Here is a 10,925-nt window from a genome sequence, read left to right on the forward strand (position 1 = left end):
TGCCTGATCACAGAGGGTAAATTTGATTGTACTTTTGTATGGGAATACAAACATTTTCAGATTCAGTTAGATCTGTGTGTTGCAAAAGTATACATTTATTTCAAACCTATGTACAAGTAGATGTTTACAGCTCACATGTAGTCTTTTGTATGCTCCCCTTTATTTTTTATTGGCTGCTTTACACATGTAGCACTGGTGCCATGAACTAGTCTAATGTATTTATTTCAGTATCACAATGCTAAATGCCCTGTTGCGTACTTATTTGTCGTTACTTGGTAGTCACTTTAACTTTCATCTGTTTATGACTCACAGTTGTCCACAAATTGAATTGGATCCAGGCACGACCAGGGAACTAATTTTAGTTGCATTTCATCCAGATGCTTGAAGGCACTTTGATTTTACATCATGATGACCATTGTGTATGAAGCAGATTTGTTTTTGTTTGTTCTAAAAGCTCATTACAAGGACCTGATTGTATGAAATGTTCATGTTTATCATGCTTAATATTTCTTTTAGTGCAGTCTTCTGGGGTTCTCCACTGACAGCATATTAGGCGTTGATTGCTTCTGACAGCTACATACACTCAGATTCAAATACTTCTAGTCTTTTGTGATGGTGCTTACTTCTCTTATTCATCACAGTGGACACTGATTGATACTGTATAATGCACACAGAATTAAATGTATATTTGGAAAAAAAAGACATGAGTACCAGTAATAAGTAGGATAACATGGCAACACTGATTTGTGCAACTTGAGGACAACATGAAAGTTTAGAGTAAAAATTTGATTTCAGCATACTTACTCATAGCTTCTGTTAACTTTTTGTTTCTCAATCTTCAGTTACCCATTCCTTGTACTTAATACGTCATTGAAATGTCTTGGGCTTAATTGATGGTGTAATTTTCTGTTTTCACACTAGTCAGTAAGTTTTTAAACAAGCTAAGCAACTAATACAGTGTAGCCATGTTTACAAGTTTTGTACTTTTTCTGTGTGTTGTTTTCCTTTGACTTCCATATTTATGCACACTCTTTCCTTCACATCTCTCACCCTTTTTCGTTGCTGTAATGAAAAATCCGGATGGAATACAATATGTATGAAGGCAGGTACACAGTCACTGTTGCCTCCGATCATTGTCTCTCCACCCACCCACCCACCCCTCCCCCTCAGGTGCCAAACTCAGATTGGTTAAGTGGAGAGAGTGGTACAGGACAGGGGTGGGCTGGGGTGGAGTGAAAGCTGATGGTAGAGTGGGCAGATGTGTGCAGGTGTAAAGTACTGCGGATTCATCTGGAGCGACAGGAATTGGAACAAGGTGGGAATGGGAAGATGGCGGAGGGTGGTGGACTAATGCAGACTGACACCAGAGGGTTTCGGCAACTGTGGGGCCTAGTTCCTCTGTTTCAGTTTGGCAGTGGCTATTATTCTGGGTGAACAGTTTGTATGTGGACACACCCATGTAGAATGGTGTACAGTCATTTCTGCAAAGTTGCTATATGATGTTGCTGCTTCCATAGGTACTTTACATTTGATGGAGTAAGAAATGTCAGTGACAGGGCTGAAATAAGCGGTGCAGGACAGGTGTTTGCTCCTTTCCTTGTGTATGTGTATGCCACGTGAAATGGGATTGGGAGCAATATATGTAAAATGACAATCAAGGATATTACGTATCTCAAAACTGTGGCAGAGAATGTGATTTAGCTGTACCTGTCCTAGGTGGTATTAAGTGGCTAAGGAGATGTGACAGAGCATCAGGTATGTGCAAAGTGTTGTGTGTTTGGAGAGTGTATGGGAACTGATTTGGGATAAGGTTCAGAGGGTGATTAATCAATGAAAGTTTCAGCAAGACCGCCAGTGTCCCAGAAGAAGGCTGCTTGTCTGTAAATGTAGGTTCCTGAGATTGGCAGAATGACACTTCCAGTGCTGGTGAAATGAGTGGGAAAGTTTTAATTCTCCATAGGAATAAGGTTTGGGTGACCTTACTATGTGTCCAGATCGCAAATATGTCATCAGCGAATTTGAACCAGTTAAGGGGCTTAGGAATCTGTGTCTAGAAAGATGGCCACCAAGTGATGTGGCACAGCTGTTAGAACACTAAACCCATGCCCACTTTCCTTTTCCATCCCTTATTATCAGAGTGTCTGTTTTGTCTCTAACGACTTTATTGTTGACAAGATGTTTAATTCACATATTCATTTTTGTGTGATGCTTTCAGAGGAGAAGTAACTGTGCTTAGTGATACAGTCAGTCATGGTTATCTGGAAGGACGTTGCAGGTTTGGAGTCAACTGGCCACTGGGGAGGTAATCTTTGCTGGTGACAAGACAAGTAATGCTGGAAGAAATAGAGCTGGCACTGCCTGATAAGGAGAGTAGTAAGTGGAAAAGAAATAGTAGCTTTCGAAAGCTAAATGGTTAGTTGGATACAGGAGAGTACGTAGCTGACAGTATGTGGGAAATCCTTTCAGTGAGGATGCGGTGACTAGGCACAGTGGGCCATTTCTGGTTGCTAGGATTGTGGATATTGGATAGAATGTAAGAATGGTGTGTCCAGTGGTTGATGAGAGTGTAGAGGGAGGCAGATTCAGACAGAGGGTGCTGTTGGATTTAGTAGGGGTTGGACTTCTGGTCTGAGGGTCTTGTAGGTGGATATGTCAGCTGGCAGAACCCCTCTGCCATACACTGAAGAGCCAAAGAAACTGTTACACCTGCATAATACCATGTAGGGCCCCCACGAGCACACAAAAGTGCTGCAGCACCACTTAGCATGGACTCTACTAAAGTCTGAAGTAGTGCTGGAGGGAACGGACACCATGAATCCTGCAGGGCTGTCCATAAATAAGAATATGAGGGGGTGGAGATCTCTGCTGAACAGCATGTTGTAAGGCATCCCAGATATGCTCAGTAATATTCATGTTTGGGGAGTTTGGTGGCCAGTGGAAGTGTTTGATCTCAGAGTGTTCCTGGAACCACTCTGTAGCAATTCTAGTTGTGGGGGTGGGTGGGGGGGGGGGGGTGTCGCATTGTCCTGCTGGAATTGTCCAAGTCTGTCGGAGTGCACAGTGGACATGAATGGATGCAGGTGATCAGACAGGATGCTTACGTACGTGTCATCTGTGAATTGTATCTAGACATACCAAGGGTCCCATATCACTCCAACTGCACATCCCCTACACCATTACAGAACCTCCACCAGCTTGAACAGTCCCCTGCTGACATGCAGGGTCCATGGATTCATGAGGTTGTCTCCATACCCGTACACATCCATTTGCTTGATACAATTTGAAATGAGGCTTGTAGGACCAGGCAACGTGGTTCCAGTCATCAACAGTCCAACGTCAGTGTTTACGGGCCCAGATGAGATGCAAAACTTTGTGTCATGCAGTCATCAAGGGTACAAGAGTGGGCCTTTGGCTCCAATGATGTGTTGTTGAATGGTTTTCATGCTGACACTTATTGATTGGACAGCCTTGAAATCTGCAGCAGTTTACGGAAGAGTTGCACTTCTGTCACATTGAACAATTCTCCTCAGTCGTCGTCGGTCCCAGAAAAAGGCTGCAGCGATGTTGGAGATTTGATGTTTTACCAGATTCCTGATATTCACAGTACACTCTTAAAATGGTCATACGGGAAAATCCTCCTTCATAGCTACCTCAGAGATGCTGTGTTCCGTCACTCATGTGGCAACTATAATTCCTTGTTCAACCTCATTTAAATCTTAATAACATGCCATTGTAGCAGCAGCAACAGATCTGACAACTGCACCAGACACTTGTTGGATATAGGCGTTGTCGACCGCATTGTGCCATATTCTGCCTGTTTACATCTATCTGTATTTGAATAAGCATTCCTATACCAGTTTCTTTGGTGCTTCAGTGTATAATAACAGTGGTTCATAGTGGCAGTGATTGAGCTTTTTCTGCAGGGAGGCTGTTCTGGCCAGTATTGCTGTCACTAATAATTTTCATGTGCAAAAATATCTTCTACCCTTCCCCATAATCTGACACTGGTGCATAATCAGAATTCTGCATTCGGTTTTAGGACATGAAGTTCACAGAAATTATGCACACAGATGCCGCCCCCCCCCCCCCAAAAAACACACACAAATCAACCAGCGGGCCATCTCAGGATCAAAAATAAAGCAGAATGTCAAATAAACTTGTTTCAGCCTTCTATTTTCCAAACTTGTTTTATTTGGCTCCCAGTTTTGGCAATTTACTGCGCCATCTGCAGGCCCCTGACCGATGTGTAGGAAGATTTAACCACGGTTCTGATCAAAACGGGTCAGCAGTAGATTTCTACTTGCTCTAGTGATCACTTAAGCCATCATCTGCCTAGTGTCAGATAACATTTTGAACAGAACTTAGGTGGAATCTTTCTAGACGTTGGTCAGGGGGCTGAAGATGGTGTGGTAAATCTGAAACTAGTAGCCAAATAAAATAAGTTTGGAAACTAGATGGCTGATGTCTTGTATCAAACAGCGGAATCCCGCAGCCATCTCTGAAAAGATGGACATACAAGACAATAAGAAGGCAGTAGGCATGCGCAGGTCAATTTGGAGGGAAAGGCATGTGTGGTTGTGCTAAAAAAAATCCCCTTTACTTCGTGTGAAGAGAATTACTATAGCACATTCAGCTATGTCAGTTGTGATCACCAGAAGGTACAGCATGTACTTTAACTATTTGTATGCCCCAGAATTTTGTAGTTCAATAAAGCTTATAATTTGAATGTGTCTTTGGTTTGTACATAATAATTATGCAGGAAAATGTGGCCTTTTTGTTTATTGCTGTCAGACTGTGCAAATACTAGTATTTTATCAGGTACTGGCAACTTTTTTATAGGACACACAATAAAAAATGATTCATATGAGAACTTAACTACAAAAGATGAAATAGCCATACTGGATATAGTGTACTACACATTGTGGCCCAGAAAGACTCTGTAGTCTAATATTTAGAAATGAATTTTGTTCCCCAGAAATGGAGTAAGAAAAAAGTCGTAAGTAGCCTGTCGTAAACCTATTTGTTCATAATAGTTTTATTTAGTATACTTTCTCAGAATGGGTGGAATGGCAAGCGGTGCCACATGAGTAGCAGGTAGGATGAGGAAAAAGTTGTTTTATTGTATGGGAAGTTTTAATGTTTTTTTGGCAATTGTATTATTTTCTGCAAATTTTGCCATTTTTTGCCAATTTATTAGTTTCTGATGACTTATTTTTGTGTGTTTCTTATCTTTGCCATATTTCATTGTTTTTCAGCATAACATTGAGAATGAAACTGTACCGATCAATTACATAATACTTATTCTCATTGCAGATCACACTTACATAAATTATTAAAAAGAAATCATTTACATTAAACCTATTCCATCTAATTAGTTAAAGAAAAAATAGCTTTGCAACAAAATATTTTTGGAAGTTTTTCAAAATAAGACATTGTCATAACTTCAGAGTTCTTTTCTGAGACATTTTGCTACCCATCCTTAAACACTTCACTGTAAGATGAAAATATCTGCCAAGAATCTAAATTTGAACATGGGTAATAAACTTCCAAGAACCTATATTTGAACATTAATGACAAACTGCAGTTAGCACAACACCAGACATTTTTTCTCTAAATTAGTAGTGGATTTGTATCCCTTCAGAATATCTTAAAGGGCTGAGATTTGCTGTCCTATAGACACAAAACGGGCTCTTTGCCATATCAGCACTAATATAATTATCCTTTGGTTGAAACAAGTGTGTAGAGCTGTGAACTTAGATCACGTGGATCTGTAGTTGTAAGAGTTGTTCAGGCAGTTTGAAGGTACAATCATTGTGTTCCAGTGTTTCCTTCACCTTTACTGTAAATATTCTTCTCTTTAGATTTCTCAAAATATTGCTGCTGCTTTATTCACAAAAATCTTTTTACCATGATAATAAAGCAATCTTCACTTTATCCAACGACGTCAGATTTCCTATACTTTTGCCCAACAAATCGTACAAAAAATGATTTTTTTTTTTGTGAAGATGTTAAATGTGACACATTAATTAAACTGCATATATTTGTAATACAAAAGTAAAAGTATGATTATGAAAATCACCAAATACAACACTTTCACTTCACAAACATGTTAATGTGGCACTCATTGAATTGCTTGTGTGAGCCAGTCAAAGAACAGGACATTTAATGACATGCAAAAGTGTTTCTGGTGAAAAAACAGAACACTAAGAATATTTCTTTCAATATTTGTGCAGTATTGTTTTTACTGTATCAAGAATTATGTTAGCAGTGACAGCATGATCTGTTGAGTAGACTGGGGCATAGGTTTGCACTATAAAAGTGCCATCCATATTTAGCATTTTTCACATTTATGCTTGAGTACTATGAAAATATGTAATTCAGTAATGCATCATTTTTTGCGATATAGTTTGTCCAGAAGTGTCTGGAGAATTCACATTGGTGACTAAAACTGTTACTGAAATGAAGATTGTTGTGAGTGGAGTATTTCCATTTGACTTCATATCTAAAGCAATCAGTCAACAAGAATTTCCTGTGTGTTCTGTTGTGCCATAGTTCTGTATGCAGGAAACCGTAAGTCATTTTAAAACCGTACACAATTCTTAGTGTTGAGAAAATGGTCAAAATACATTTTCAGCATTCACTAGCTGTTACGAACATTAGTTAATGCTCCCCACAGATTTATGGTATTGTTACAATGGAACAGGGAAAATGCCAAATTTTACATTTTATAAAAATGTGCCAGTTTTGTGTTGTCGCTAGAATTGGGTTTCGCCGTATCATTTACCTGAATGTCCTTAACATACACCAGGTATTCTCACCAGTCAATAGATAGGGAGCATTTGACTGCAATGAGGGAAAAAATGGTTAATTGGTGTTTGATGCTCAAGCTCTCTCTAGATAAGTTTGTTAAAAGCTGCATTTTATGTCTGTCTGAGACCTGGTGTAGTTAATGTGTGCTGTTCAGCATCAGCTCAAAGGAAATATTGACAGTGGTTCAACCATGGTGAACAGCAAAAGGTTCCTAGTGCAGTTGAATGTGAGGTTTGGAGATTCATACATGTTAATGATATGATGACCCAGCACAAAGTAGTTAAATGATAACATAAACCTGACAGCCATGTTCAGACAGTTAGGCTATTTCACTACATGCTTTCACTTGTTCACATAAATCTGTGAAAAGTGATTAATTTGTTGCTTGGATGTTTACTGAATGGAAGTCCAATTGACATTGAGACCTGGATTTTACATGGCTCTGGGGATAGGTTTGAGCATGCTTATATCAAGTGCAAGAAATTACAAATCTGTCATACATTCTACACAGTTATGACAAGTTATGTTGTGGGCTGCATGTGAAAATCACAAAATTTATATCTTGAATGTTAGGTACCTGTCAGTTGATTGGGAGTGTCAGGCAATGCTGCATCTCTACATAACAGTGACATGTTTTGATATAATAAGCTTTGTACACATTCACTACATTGACACTGAAGGCCACATTGGATACTGTGGTAGGCCACATCACACAACTGTCTGAAATCTCATTGAAAATTAATTGTACCCGAATGCTGTTTCAGATAAAGTGGAGTGTACATACAAGGTGTTGGGCATAGTGTCCTAATACAGTGATTATGTGAAAGTAATAGCATCTCACAAAACAGTTTTAAATGAGCATATGAAAGTTATCAGTTTGAAAGGGAGTAATTTGTAAGTTGGAAGTATTGCTAATATTAACAGGCACTTGCTCAACTCATACGCAATGGTAAAACAAGAAAGTAACTAAATTTTATTTATGGAAAACTCATTATTAATCATGTACAGAACAAATAGAATGTTGTATGTGATCTAAGTGGAGAAAGAAGTACAAAATCAGCAAATCTGTTGTGCACATAACTCCAAAGTAATTCTCAGCTGTACAAGTATTAATCAATTAAAAACTACAAATGCTGAATATGTGAATGGAGGATTGGAATCATAGCATGTGTGAGCATCTAATGTAGATTTACCAGATCTGAATGCTTTGTCAGATCACGTTTGCCAAACAACACAACACCTCTAGGTAACGAATGCTCAACTAACAGAAGAAAATGTTGTCAAAATCTTGTGCTAATGGTTTAGTGGAATAATTTAGTCCAAAAAAGTCAAATGATAAGTTGAATGTGTCCAGTTGATGGAAAGATCTTTTTATATTTTCTCTTACTGTAGTGTGGACTGTTTTCTCTGAAAGGGACAAAATGTGTTAATATACAATATAAGTTGTGATAAAGAGCAAGTGCAATTGGTAAGCAAGAGCACAACCACGATATGAGCTAAGAAGTGGTGGTGAGGTGTAATTTCATTGAAGCCACTTTATATCTGATAACTAGTAACTCCAATGTCCTTAACAGTGAGAGTATGGTTTGTATGAGATTTGTACAGTTTATTTTGCTGGGTTCAGTTAAATGCAAGTAACTTCTGTATTCACATTTCATTAATTTTTTGCACTTTGTGGTAATATGAGAAAAACGTGAATTAAAGTAAACTACTGGAAGCTTTCAGTGTGTAGAGCCATTGGGCATTTTCAGTGGCACTGAGAACAGTGTTGAAATAATTTTGAGATTTCAAGACATTGTCCTGGGTGCATTTAATACTAATTGATATCCGTTACAAGTTTTCTCTGCCCTCTCCATTATAAGGCTCTTTTTTTGGGGGGGGGGGGGGGTGTAGTACAGCTTTTTTGGCCACTAAGCAAGTTGGAGCAAAAGTTTTCACTACTAAACTTATTTTCGCATCAGAGAATATGAGCATTATGGTGAACTTCTTAGGAGATTGAAACTGTGTATTCAGTTGAGTGTATCTGCAAAACAGCTTCTGTATCATGCTAGGTATGCCCCAACACTTTATCATCATCAGATATACCACTGCTGTAATATGGTGTTGCCTGTTTGATATGTATGCCAAATCAATAAAAAAATAGTACATAAGTCAGAAAATTGTGTACTGTGTGAACAACAAAACCTTTTGCTTGCATAACAATCAAAACCCAGACAATACTATCAGAACTTAAATTATGTTGTAAAGAAAAGTCTGTTTCACAAATATTAACAAAAAACTACCAAGTGTTTTGAATGGGGTTAGAGTAAGCAACAAATAAGCAGTCACAACTGGAAAAATTCCTCTCTCCTGAGGAAACATATGATTCTGCACAAAATAAATTTATAATTTTTAAATTAAGGTTTCTGTCAAAGTTACACATAATATTATTATTAGTAACTCAATTTTAACATTTTTGTTGTTCTCAAGATATTACCTGCATTTGTAATGTTTGATTGTGCATAATTTGAATGGAGTATGTAATAGATTTGTTTTTACATCAGATCAGTATAACAAATGTCATTTTACTGTATTATGATTCTCTTGCTACATTCAAAATTCAATAGGTGTCTTTAGTGATAGAGCTTTATGAACCCATAATAGACAAAAAAAAGATGCCTATCAAATTTCGAATGTACCAAAAGAATTATAATTCAATCAAATAACATTTGTTATGTTAATATGGTGTAAAAACAAATCTGTTAAATGTTCCATTGAAGTTATATACAGTCAAACATTTGAGATAAAATGAAAATGTTTGAAACTGGTCACTATTAAAAATACTGTATGCAACTCTGATGGGAACCTTAATAAATTACAAATATAAGTGGCAATCAAAGTGTTTCCATTTGAGGTCATTGGTACAGTGTACAGGCAATGTGGTGCGATTCAGCTGTGGGTATACAGGCACTGACATATTGCCAAGGGATTAATGTGGCATTCATGTCTTTTTGAGGTATATATGGTAAATGCGGAAATGTAAACTGTGACGGCATTATTACCAGATGTGTCTAAACAGGTCCAATGTGCTGTTATTCATTTCTTGGCTGTGGAAGGACAAACATCAATAGACATCCGTCAGAGAATGAAGAATATGTGTAGGGCAGTATGTCTGTCGAAAACCATCATTGTGAGCAACAGGTAGTGCTGCTTCAAGATAAAGCATGTCCCAATATCGCAAATGTTGTAATGCAGAAGTGGGAGACACTTGAGCACCCGCACTGTAGTCCTGATCTCTCCCCATGCAATTATCATGGCTTTGATTCCTTAAAAAGGCCTTGAATGCTTGGTGATTCCAGTCAGACAAAGTTGTGAAGCAAATACTAACAAAGAGATAGATGGGCTGGCCAGTACTTACCTCATCTCAGTACAGCCGATAGATACACAAAAAACAGAACCGAAAATTTACATTCCTAGCTTTCGGAACAAATGTTCCTTCATCAGGGAGGAGAGAGGGGAAAGAAAGGGAAGAAGGGAAAGTGGACTCAGTTACTCACAACCCAGGTTATGAAGCAACAGGGAGGGTAGCAAGAATGGAGGCATGGTTGTCAAGAGGGAAGCCAAAGATATTCTACTGTAAGTACTGTGCCAGCTTCAAACCAAAGAGGATGCATACAGAAGTGAAGAGGTATATAGTATAAAGATAAACACAACTATGTAGGATGAAAAGATGCGTGAATGGCTAAAGAAGAAAGGGAAAGAGAAGACTGAAGAGTAAATGGGAGTGAGGTTGTTTAACGTAGGTTCAGTCCAGGGGGATGGCGGGATGTGTTGGAGTGCAAGTTCCCATCTCCGCAGTTCAGAGGGACTGGTGTTGGGTGGGAGAAGCCAAATGGCACGTACGGTGTAGCAGGTTCCTAGGTCCCTAGAATTATGCTGGAGGGCATGCTCCGCTACTGGGTATTGGACATGCCCTCCAGCATAATTCTAGGGACCTAGGAACCTGCTACACCGTATGTGCCATTTGGCTTCTCCCACCCAACACCAGTCCCTCTGAACTGCGGAGATGGGAACTTGCACTCCAACACATCCTTTCATCCCGCCATCCCCCTGGGCTGAACCTACGTTAAACCACC

The sequence above is a fragment of the Schistocerca americana genome, chromosome 5 (assembly GCF_021461395.2).
Source record: "Schistocerca americana isolate TAMUIC-IGC-003095 chromosome 5, iqSchAmer2.1, whole genome shotgun sequence".
Taxonomy (NCBI): domain Eukaryota; kingdom Metazoa; phylum Arthropoda; class Insecta; order Orthoptera; family Acrididae; genus Schistocerca; species Schistocerca americana.